Source organism: Bos taurus, chromosome 5 (genome assembly GCF_002263795.3).
Source record: "Bos taurus isolate L1 Dominette 01449 registration number 42190680 breed Hereford chromosome 5, ARS-UCD2.0, whole genome shotgun sequence".
NCBI classification, from domain to species: domain Eukaryota; kingdom Metazoa; phylum Chordata; class Mammalia; order Artiodactyla; family Bovidae; genus Bos; species Bos taurus.
The window spans coordinates 47,208,348-47,220,598 of record NC_037332.1 but is presented as its reverse complement, the minus strand read 5'-3'; the positions used below and the strand labels follow the sequence as shown (position 1 = coordinate 47,220,598).

General features: G+C 40.6%; 1 protein-coding gene and 1 non-coding gene across 9 annotated transcripts in view; both read right to left on the bottom strand.

Moving 5' to 3' along the window:
- Positions 1–12,251, bottom strand: part of GRIP1 (glutamate receptor interacting protein 1) — a 309,369-nt gene that overhangs the window by 254,684 nt on the left and 42,434 nt on the right. The window lies entirely within an intron of this gene.
- Positions 2,354–2,426, bottom strand: TRNAY-GUA (transfer RNA tyrosine (anticodon GUA)). Its single transcript has one exon. It is a non-coding gene; the product is annotated as a tRNA-Tyr (tRNA).

The following is a 12,251-nucleotide window of genomic DNA, read 5'->3' as shown; positions in this document are numbered from 1 at the left end:
TGCAAAACCAAATTTCCATGTCAGTTCAGTTCAATCGCTCAGTCATGTCTGACTCTGTGACCCCATGGACTGCAGCATGCCAGGTCTCCCTGTCCATCACCAACTCCTGGAGTTTACCCAAACTCTTGTCCATTGAGTCAGTGATGCCATCCAACCATCTCATCCTCTGTTGTCCCCTTCTCCTCCTGCCTTCAATCTTTCCCAGCATCAGGGTCTTTTCCAATGAGTCAGTTCTTCGAATCAGGTGGCCAAAGTATTGCAGTTTCAGCTTCAACATCAGTCCTTCCAATGAACACTCAGGACTGATCTCCTCTAGGATGGACTGGTTGCATCTCCTTGTAGTCCAAGGGACTCTCAAGAGTCTTCTCCAACACCACAGTTCAAAAGCATCAATTCTTCGGTGCTCAGCTTTCTTCATAGTCCAACTCTCACATCCATACATGACTACTGGAAAAACCATAGCCTTAACTAGATGGAACTTTGTTGGCAAAGTAATGTCTCTGCTTTTTAATATGTTGTCTAGGTTGGTCATAGCTTTCCTTCCAAGGAGCAAACGTCTTTTAATTTCATGGCTGCAGTCACCATCTGCAGTGATTCTGGAGTCCCCCAAAAATAAAGTCTGCCACTGTTTCCACTGCTTCCCCATTTATTTGCCATGAAGTGATAGGACTGGATGCCATGATCTAAATTTCCATATACATTGTCTGAATTTACTGGGATAACTTTGAAAGTAGTAGACAAAGAAAGTGAAACTTCCTATTACAGTAATGATAGTAAGATGGGTGGCACAGCTAGTGTTTCCTTGGGTGTGGGCTGGATTGGAAAATCACTGCATCTGGGACTACTTTTTAATTCATTTTTGTTCCCCACAAAATATCTTATCCTTTTTAGGTGCCTAATAAGTATTTGTTCATTGACTTTTGCTTACTGCTTGGATAAAAGAGATATTACAGGTAATATTCAAACATAACATGGAAATTTAATAATGAGAAAAAGAAACAGTACCTATACACAACCTGACTACGATAGCAATACTAAAGATGGGCTTCCCTGGTGGCTCAGATGGTAAAGAATCCGCCTGCAATGCGGGAGACCTGGGTTTGATCCCTGGGTTGGGAATGTCCCCGGGAGAAGGAAATGGCAACCCATTTCAGTATTCTTGCCTGGAGAATCCCCACGGACAGAGGAGCCTGGTGGGCTACAGTCCATGGGGTCACAGAGTTTCAACATGACTGACTGAGAACACACGTATAGCGTAGCTCTGTTTTTTGTTGTTGTTTTCCTTCATTCACTAAGCATTAGAAAGAGGCGAAATTTCTCTCTCTTAATACAAAGCCATCGGTTGTGGCCACCTGCCTTTCTACAAGGACAAATGACACTATTCCTGTCACTATGAGACTGGTGACACATCGTAGCTTGGCGGTTCCACCATGTGAACTGGCTGAATCAGAAATCTCCCTCCAAGCAGAGGATTGTCACTGGTGTGTTTTAAGGTGACAGAACTAGAGGACAAGTGGAATGAACAGGGATTAACACGGAAGATGGGCCAATGCCTGGTTAGTATTTTACACGTATCATTTTTATCTCATTCTTGTATAATCTTATGAGGTAGGTCGTCTTTCCTGGAGAAAGTCAACATGGAAAATGACATGAAGTATTGCACAGGGGCAGTAAGTCTCCTGTCTCCCACGAGGCCCTCTGAGGTAGCGTTCAACTCCTTGGCAACTTAACCCTGGTTCTCCTTCAGCCCCTCTGTCTTGAAGGTCTAGAAACTTGCTTTGTTAGCTCACCCAGCATGGCCCCATTTCTCAGCGGTGAGAAACCTGTTTCTAAACTGAGAAGACTGGTATATATTGAGATGGATGTATATATAATGAGAAAGCTGTCATGAGTGTAAGAATATTCACTGTAAGCCAAACTACATGGGAAACAAAATATATACAGAAGGTTGCTTGGTAAGGGGGGAATGAAACAAAAGGAGCTATATCTAAACGAGAGCAACGCTGTTGAAGCAGGAGCCCTTGCAACAGGAACAGCTTGACAACACTCCTCTATGTTAGGAATGATCTAAGTATTGGAGTTGGACCACTCGAAACAATTATCTAAGATTTCCTCTCCTCCCTGAAACTGAAAGTCACTCTGTTGTGTCCGAGTCTTTGCAACTCCATGGATAGTCCATGGAATTCTCCAGGCCACAATACTGGAGTGGGTAGCCTTTCCCTTCTCCAGGGGATCTTCCCAACCCAGGGATCGAACCCAGCTCTCCCACATTGCAGGCAGGTTCTTTACCAGCTGAGCCACAAGGGAAACCCAAGAATACTGAAGTGGGTAGCCTATCCCTTCTCCAGAAGATCTTCCTGACCCAGGAATCGAACTGGGGTCTCCTGCATTACAGGCAGATTCTTTACCAACTGAGCTATCAGGGAAGACCATCTCCTCCCCGGATGGTGCCAATATTTTCTTCTGTGATCCTCCTTTCTGGTCTGCTTCCAGTGAGAACCAAATCCTGTTCTTATGAATACTTTCCTTATAGATATATATTAATATATCTTTATAGATATATATTATTACATTTGAGCAGGTTGCAGTAAAGTCTTGCTTTTTAAGTAGTTATTTGGTCTCATGTTGAGGAAGTGGTTTTTAAGCCTTTTGAATCATAAACTCCTTTAGAATGTTTTGAAAGATAAAGAGTTTCTTTCCAGAAAAAGCCATGTTCACAAATATAAACATACATTATTTCCAGAATTCTAGAAACTCATGCTTCAATTCAAGGTTTAAAATCATTGCTTAAGATAAATTTGCACAGTGCTCTGATCCATTACATATTGACATCGGGTGTAACACTCAGAGTTCCTGGGATCTATGATCCTTATGAATTGGTATCAATTTCACTTCATAAATAAGAAAACTGAAGCTCAAAGAGGTGCAATGACTTGCTCTAGGGCCAGTAAAGGGCAGATTAAGGAATTTATCAATGTCTACAGTAGGTATAAGACTACCTTTTTAAGATTACTCTTTATAAGTGAAAATCGCATCTCAAATTCAAAAAACCAAAAAGGAGGGAGTGGAGAAAGAGGGAAATGGGAAATTTTATAAATTTTGAGCATCTAAAGAGGGTCACATGTTGTTTCTTTTAATCAGTAAAGACTAGATTAAGTTATGATTAGCCCCATTTTATTGAAGAGTAGAAATGACCTGAAGTTAATAACTTGCTCACATTTTCTTAGCTATAAGAAATGGATGGAACTAGAATTTGAACAGGAAGCTGCGTTTCAGAGGCTGTGCTATTATCTGCCCTGTGTTATGTCTGGTCACAGCCTGAGCATTACTGGCTTCATCCGTCTCTACTGGGCATCTCAGAGTGAAGTTGCCAGCAGAGTTGAGGATGACCATCTTGAAGGAATTCTGAACCTTCAAGTTCAAGAGAGTCTGAGTCCAGGGTGACCCTCAAATGATGGGATGTAGGAGATGCATATGCTTTCATTCAGTATTTCAAAAAGATGTGAAATGGTTTATATTTTACTTCAGAAATGGTCCATCTCTGCATTTTCCTTTTGGATTGTGTTACATATTTGATTCAGCAACAAAGACTTCTATTCCTCTAGTAATGAGTAGTGATTAATCACAATCACCTGTCCCACTTAATTTAGCATTCAATTCCATGAAAAGATTGTGCACACGCTCCAAGGTGAAATTTACATTTTAATGTTCATAGATAAAGAAGTATAGCAGTATGTCTTACATTTTTTTCCTACTATGAAAATAATTTTCAGGAATTTAGACTGTTAAATAATCATTCCTTTTGTGAGACTAGCTCTAAAGATACATATAAATTTTGAAATCTATAGTATTACTTAGCAATTTTAGTGCTTTACTTTTTGCAGCCAATCATGGAAGACTTGCTTTTATAGCTTTCTCTGCAGAGTCATCTTAATTACAGGGAAATTCTTTTACAAATGGCTATCCATTTACAGTGCTTCAGCTGGAATCTAACATTGGTTTTATTGGAAATGATGAAAAATTACTCTTCCTGGGACACAGAGTTAAGAATTACGATTGGAAGTGAACTGTGTTCTTTTAGCTTTAGGAAAATTTAAAATATCCTATTATTTCCTTCTAAACAGTTTATCCCAAGAAGGTGTAGTAAAGCATAAACCTTAAAGATTCTAGAAAAGCTTTCAAGGGGAAAGGTATCATACCTTATGTGATTCAATCAACACATTTAACTAATTCATGAGTTTCACCCAACTCACAGCAATAGGGAGCAAGCCTGGATTAGAAGTCCATCTATGGGCTGCCATGGTACCCTTTCAGTCTCACTCTGCTTTGAATATTATTTTCTTCTTCTTCTGTTATCCAAATAGCTCACAAGGCTGGGAGAGTGCTCTAGCCCTAAGGACAGGAACTTCTTTGAGTCTCTGTTCATATTAATAGCATTCATGACACCCTGGCACCATGTTACATATTCACTTGACTATTGCCTTTCTCCTAGAAAGAATAGAAGTTCCATGAGGGTAAAGAATCTGTGGGCTGTAATAGTGTCTGGTATATAGTGCATGTAGGCATGCTAAGTCGCTTCAGTCATGTCCAGCTTTTTTGACTCCAAGGACTATAGCTCACCAGGCTTCTTTGTCCAAGGGCTTCTCCAGGCAAGAATACTAGAGTGGATTGCCATACCTTCCTCCAGGAGATCTTCCCGATCCAGAGATCAAACCCTTATCTCCCGTGGCTCCTGCACTGTAGGCAGAGTCTTTATTGCTGAGTCACCAAGGAAGCCCGTGGTATATATAGTAGGATTCAATAAATATCTGATAAAGGAAGTTTTGAATTTAACTTAAATTTCTCACATAGCTCATATTTTATTCTCTAAGATACCATGTTTACTTTACCTAGAATTAAAAAACTAAATATCTTAATATCTTCTAGGTATAAGATTTCTTAAATAAGAAGTCATAGAAGAAAAAAAAAGATAAATTCTTCTACACTTAAGTTGTGTTTTGATGACAAATGGAATACTAACTAATGGAATATTCTTCAGCCTTTAAAAAGAAGGAGATTTTGACACATGCTACAACATAGATGAACCTTGAAGATATTGTGCTAAGTGAAAATAGGTCAAGCACAACAAGACAAATATCGTATGGTTTTACTGTATGAGGTACATAGTCAAACCCATAGAGATAGAAAGTAGAATGACTCTTGCCAGGGGCCGGTAGAAGTGGAGGATAGAAAGTAATTGTTTAATAGATATGGAGTTACAGTTTGAGAAGATGAAAAACGTTCTGGAAATGAATTGCAGTAACAGTTGAACAACGGCTCCCTAGTGGCTCAGTGGTAAAGAACCCGCCTGTCAATGTAGGAGACACAGGTTTGATCCCTGCATGGGGAGGATCCCCTGGAGAAGGTAATGGCAACCCACTCCAGTATTCATATCTTAAACTGATGTGCAATTTCCCAGAGCAAGTGTCTATCATATGATATATATCAATGATATCTTTCAGAGGAGTATAGGGGCTTCACCCAATTCCCAATATTGTATACTTTAAGCTGGGTGGCGGGCATGTGGATGTCTTATTATTCTTTAAAACATAAATATTTACTCTGCATACTTGTACTTCACACAGACTATTTATTAACAATTAAATAAGTGAAATTAATGACAATATGCAGTACCCAAAGCATAGAGCTTAACTATCTTTCATCCATTTTGGTCCAAAAATTTTGTTAAAAATTTTATGTCTCTCTCCTTGCTAGGTTCTTATGCTTTCTTTTTTTTTTCAATTTACAAAAAAACATACAGAGCTTAAAAAAGTAATTTTACTGAACTTAAAGATCTCAACTTTTATTTTGTCCATTAAAAAAACTGAGCCCCCTGGAAGCCAATCTGCCATGAAGAGAGTGAAATCCTCCACTGATTTTAAATTGTTATACAATTTCCCCACGTAAGTGTCTATCATATGATAACACAAGAGAGAGAGAAATGGAAGATCATAAATAAATAGAGTATAAAACTTCAAGTTTCAGGGCATTACTGGGACAGATAACTAAGCAAGCATAACTCTGATATAATAAATTACTTGAACTGCTTAAGAGAGTGGGCTACATAAATCTTCATTTTACTAGAGGAGCTGCAGAATCCAAATGTACCATAAAGAGTAAAAAATCTCTTTTGAGTGCTAACTGAAACTCCACATCAGATCTGAAAAGCCGAGGGCCATTTAGATACATGCCATAAGCTTACATACACAACACCAAGAGCAACCTCTTCCTCTTGGTGTACGAATGTAGCTGTCCATGTGAAAGTAGAGTTATTTGTGTTATGGCTGGACGTGGGAGTGATGGTAAGATGTTAGCAAGAGTGAGAGCCAAGAGTTAAAAAAACAACATGAAAACTACCAAGAAATGCCCTGTTTAACACTTTATTCTACCAGGGTAAACAAATTATTCTGGGTACACTGACAATGTGACACGTAACTATTTAGTTCATATTCATCATTGTATTTAATACCCAAATAACATCCTTGATAGGTATTACTTTTCCTATTTTATATATGGAGGGAAGGAGGGAAAGAGAGCGAAAGAAACTTCCCAGAGAGACAGTGCAGGTAAATGGGCCTGTTGGAATGCAAACCTAGTTCATCTCACTCAAAGTCCAGTACCTTGGCCATTATACTCTTTATGACTGCCTTAAAATATAGTTTCTAAAAAAGACAGAAAAAATAATTAGTAAGACAAGAATCAATCAGCCAGGTTATTAGCTTTTCCCTCCACTTTAAAGGTTTTTCCTATCTTTTGGGCCATATTTCCACTCATCTACAAGTTCTTTCTAAGATGAACCAAGGAAATAAAATATGAAACCAATCTGTCAATTTATATTTAAGATGTCTTAGGATCCCTCCCCTCCTCTCTTTTGTCTGTCTTTCTCTTCTTTCCTTCCTCCCTTCTTCCTTTCCTTCCTTCTTTTCTTTCTGTCTCAACTGTATTCCTATATCTTTATTTACAACACACATAAAGTGCAGGTGGTATACTGCTGGTCCAGAGTGGGAGCCCTGGGGTAAGAATATCTGGTGACAAATCCAGGGGCAATACTTACAGCTTTGTGCCTTTGGCATTTTACATAACTTCTCTGTGCCTTAATTTCTTTGTAAAATGGGGATAATATCTCATAGTGTGTGACTGTGAGGATTAAATAATATAATGTATCTAAAGCTCTGAGTAGTTTCTGGCACATAATAGGAGCTTAACGTTAGGTATTACTATTAGTAGTAAATGAACATATACACACATACATATGTATTGCATCAGTTCAGTTCAGTTCAGTTGCTCAGTTTTGTCCAACTCTCTGTGGCCCCATGGACTGCAGCACTCCAGGCTTCCCTGTCCATCACCAACTCCTGAAGCTTGCTCAAACTCATGGCCATTGAGTCATTGATGCCATCCAATTGCATAGATACTAATAAATGTTAGCTATGACTATGACTGATATACTGATGATATACACAACTATTTATATTATTATAATTATTAATTAATGTTATAATTATATATACAATAACAATTATTGTATGCAATATGGTTATGTCACTAGTATATTAGTTACAGTCATGCTGCTGCTGCTGCTAAGTCGCTTCAGTCGTGTTCAACTCTGTGCAACTCCATAGACGGCAGCCCACTAGGCTCCTCTGTCCCTGGGATTCTCCAGGCAAGAATACTGGAGTGGGTTGCCATTTCCTTCTCCAATGCATGAAAGTGAAAAGTGAAAGTGAAGTTGCTCAGTCATGCCCGACTCTTAGTGACCCCATGGACTGCAGCCTACCAGGCTTCTCCGTCCATGGGATTTTCCAGGCAAGAGTACTGGAGTGGGGTGCCATTGCCTTCTCCAAGTTACCATCATAGCTAGCATTTATTATCATTCATATTACTTGTTAGTACTTCAGTTCATTTCAGTTCAGTCGCTCAGTTGTGTCCGACTCTTTGCAACCCCATGAATCGAGCACGCCAGGCCTCTCTGTCCATCACCAACTCCTGGAGTTCACACAAACTCATGTCCATTGAGTCGGTGATGCCATCCAGCCATCTCATCCTCTGTGGTCCCATTTTCCTCCTGCCCCCAATCCCTCCCAGCATCAGAGTCTTTCCCAATGAGTCAACTCTTAGCATGAGGTGGCCAAAGTACTGGAGTTTCAGCTTTAGCATCAGTCCTTCCAAAGAAATCCCAGGGCTGATCTCCTTCAGAATGGACTGGTTGGATCTCCTTGCAGTCCAAGGGACTCTCAAGAATCTTCTCCAACACCACAGTTCAAAAGCATAGTATTTATTAGTATTTATACTCTTATGAAAATATACTAACAGTTGAGGATACCACCATCAGTGTACTCAGGCCTTGGAGGAGAAGGCAGGAGCACAGAGACAAGGTCTCTGGGCTGAAAAGGATTAGGAAGACTTTCTGGACGAGGCTTGAACTGGGTATCGAAGTGTGAGTGGGAGTCAGATACACAAAGAAGGCATGTGTGTTGGGGAGTGAGGGTATTTCAGGCAAGAGAGAACGGCATTAGTGAAATTGCACAGCACAAAACAGCAAACTGTACAGGGTGGTCTGAGGGCAGGATATCCGTGTCATGGGGCCAATTACAGTGCAGCAGTCGAAGTGGAGATCAAATTGAGGTGAGTCCACAGGGATGGGGTAGCAAGGAGAAAATGACTCTTTCAAGTAGGCAGGCTGTGAAGAGATTAAGTACTCGTTCTAGGAGTTAGAACCATAGAAAAGACTGAGTCATCATCCAGTATAAAATGTCCACTTGAACTGCGATCCAATTCTTAATTTTTTAAAAATATGTTCCTGATGTTATTTCTGTATAATAGTGGCAATTAGCATTAAAGAAATATTTTTCCAAACAATAATAAATTGTGATAATAATATAAAAGATGATATAGAACTATATGTACATATTCTAGTTATGAAAGTCTATAGCTTCAAAGACAAAAGTTGTAGAAAACATCTGCACCAATTATCCATGCTGCCCTTTTTCTATTAAAAATCACTACACATGAGAATGAGCAAAATCTGTTTCCTCATGACACAAGGAAGCGGGTGGATTTTGTACAAGCATAGTTATATCAGTAATAATTAAAGTAGAAGTTGGGACAAACTCTAAGGAAACAGAATTAAAGAGCATCATCCCTCTTTCTGTCAATCCTGAACTACCAGTAACCTCTTGAATATGCGATGTGCCTTTCCACACACCCATGGGCCTCTCTCTAGAATGTTAGCCCTTCACTCTTTTTGGCCTGATATCTTCTATTTGGCCTTCAAAATTCAGTTGAAAGGTCATTTTCTCTGAGAGGCTTCTCCAATCTTCCAATCTGCTTTTGCTGCATATTCTTTTGGCCTCAGACATAATGCATTCTTTTATCTTAGTACTAGCCACACTGAAGTACAATTATTCTTGAGTTACCAATAAACTATAATGTTCTCGAAGGCAGGCATTATGGTTCTTTAGATCAGAGACCCCTAATTCCAACTATATTACTTACAGCATATTTGACACCAAATAAATTCTAATAGTTTGTAGATTCACCATCAGACAAGCATAGTTTGAAAAATAAATTTATCACTCTTAGAATAACAAGAGACTTTAAAAAACAGATTCCTTGTTTTTCCACCTCAAAACTATAAATAGATTATGTGGCAAAATGCCCTGAGACACCCAAAATAGGACATAAATTCCAGACAATATTTCTCAAAGTTGCTATGGGGAGTATTAAGAATTTTCCCTTTCTTCTGTCCACTGAAGCTCTACTTTGGCTTTCCAATCAGACTACCTTCAATCAATAGTTATGATTTTTCATTATTGTGAAAGGACAACTCTCTCATCCACGAAATAGTCTGTTACAAGCACTGCTGGATTATTTTCTCCACATATGAGCATTAAAAACTAAAAGAGGACTATTCAAGGGATAAATGATTCAAGTGAAAAAAGCCATGGAAAGCTTTGCCATTAATCTTTCAAGAGAACCTCTCTCTGCTTCTCCCAAAGCACATTTTCCATGTTAAGGGAAAAAAATTACTTGAATTTCAAGGCAAAAACAGACAAAATATTGCCAGGAAATAGTTGCAAATCCCACTGGGAGGAAAAGGTCCTTTTATTGAATTGACCAAAAGGTTCATTTGAGATTTTCCGTAACATCTTATGGAAAAATCTGAACAAACTTTTTGGCCAACCCAATACTATAAGAACAGAAGACCACAACAGTGAATTGTGCAATGAAAAAAACCAGTGCAAAGAGAGGAAATAACTTTTTTAGAGGATCATCCACATTTCTGTACTGTACGTAAGATATGCTAGAATAGGCTGAGTACATCTAGCAGATGCAGTCTCATCTTCCCACTCCTTTTAGACAAACACAGCTTTATCTGGCACATTAAGGTAGGAATCCTTTAGGGTTGTTTGTCAGTTTTGTTCAGTTCACTTAACTCTGCCAGGTTCTGTGAAACAGTAATAACTGAGACAGTGTTGATGCCTCAGAGAACGAACTCAGAAACAGACACTGCAGTCAGACGTGTGAGTTCAAAGATCTGCACAGGTCCTACCACCAGCTGGTGGGGGCTCTGAGAAAACTGCAAAATATGTGAGGTGAGTCTTACATGTGAAACATGTGAAGTGAGTTAACATAGAAGCGACCCTTACACGGTAACATGTGAGGTGAGCCTTACATGATGAGCCGAAATGAGTCCCACTGACTGAAGAGGTGGTGGGCATGGGTCTCTGAGAGGTTGCCCCAAAGACATCATCAGTTGAGAACTTTGTAAGACCTAAAAGGATTCCAGGGGTTTCCCAGGTGGCGCTAGTGGTAAAGAACAAGCCTACCAATGCAGGAGACGTAAGAAATGCGGGTTCGATCCTGGGTCAGGAAGATCCCCTGGAGGAGGGCATGGCAACCCACTCCAGTATTCCTGCCTAGAGAATCCCATGGACAGAGAAGCCTGGTGGGCCACAGTCCACAGGGTTGCGGAGTCAGACAGAACTGAAGCAACTTAGCACACAGGCAAACAAAAGGATTCTCAAAGGTGTTGATGAGATGAGCCATCTCTCTTCCTCATTTCAGACATACCTTAGAAGGTTCTCAGTGTCCTCAAGCCCTGTCAATATGTAGATCATGTTCAGGTTGATCTGATGAAGAGGAAGTAAATAGTACCACTTTCTAGTCTGAGTAAGAAAATCACAAACTAGATTAATGACAACAACAAAGATGCAGGGGAGGGCAGCAGTTTCTGTAGGGGCCATGCTGTAGAGACGACAGGTACAGCCTAGAACTGGAAGGAAAAAAATCATGGAGTCATAGTGACACACGATATAACCAGAGCAGCAGTACTTCATCCGCTGCTTCATTCTTCAACAAGAGGTGACTCTGCGCCCTCAGTGCGAGCTTACAAGGGGGGCTGACAAGGTAGACAAGACATCAAGCCAGTCCAGTAGTGGGGAGACCAGGCAGTGAACAGGGTCTAATAAAGCAGAGTACATGCTGCCCTGGGTAATCCTGCAGGTGCTAAGAGAAGACCCAAGACGAGCGACTAAACTGGACTTTAGGAGGAGAGAGAGAAAAGTGAGGTCAGAATGAAGAGTTTACCACAGAAGGGCAGGGGAAGGACGAGAGAACTCCAGAGAGAGGGAAGAGCAGGTGAAAGGTCCAAAGGCAAGAAGCGGCGAGTTAGCTCACAATGGGACAAGGAGCGCAGCGTGTGGGCAAGTGTGCGTGTGCGTGTGATGCATGTGACAAGAAGCGGCGAGTTAGTTCACAATGGGGCAAGGAGCGCCGCGTGCGGGCAAGTGTGCGTGTGCGTGTGATGCATGTGACAAGAAGCGGCGAGTTAGTTCACAATGGGGCAAGGAGCGCCGCGTGCGGGCAAGTGTGCGTGTGCGTGTGATGCATGTGAGTGGTGTGCATGTGTATGGTGTGTGTGAGTGGTGTGTGTGTGTGGTGTGTGCATATGGTGTGGTGTGTGTATGATGTATAGCATGTATGTTTTGTGGTGTGTGTGGGGTGTGTGAATGTATGTGTATGGTGGCAGCAGAGATGAAAACTGAAGCTGGATCGGTAGCTCCTGCAGCACACACACGACAGAGGCAGATTGTGCTTTAGAAGATGCTTCTAGCTGCAGGGTGGAGAACAGGCTGGAGGGGACCAGGCAAGGCCCCGGGCGTGGTTAGGAATTTAAGTAATCTGAAAACAAGCATTTAGAAATCATCAAG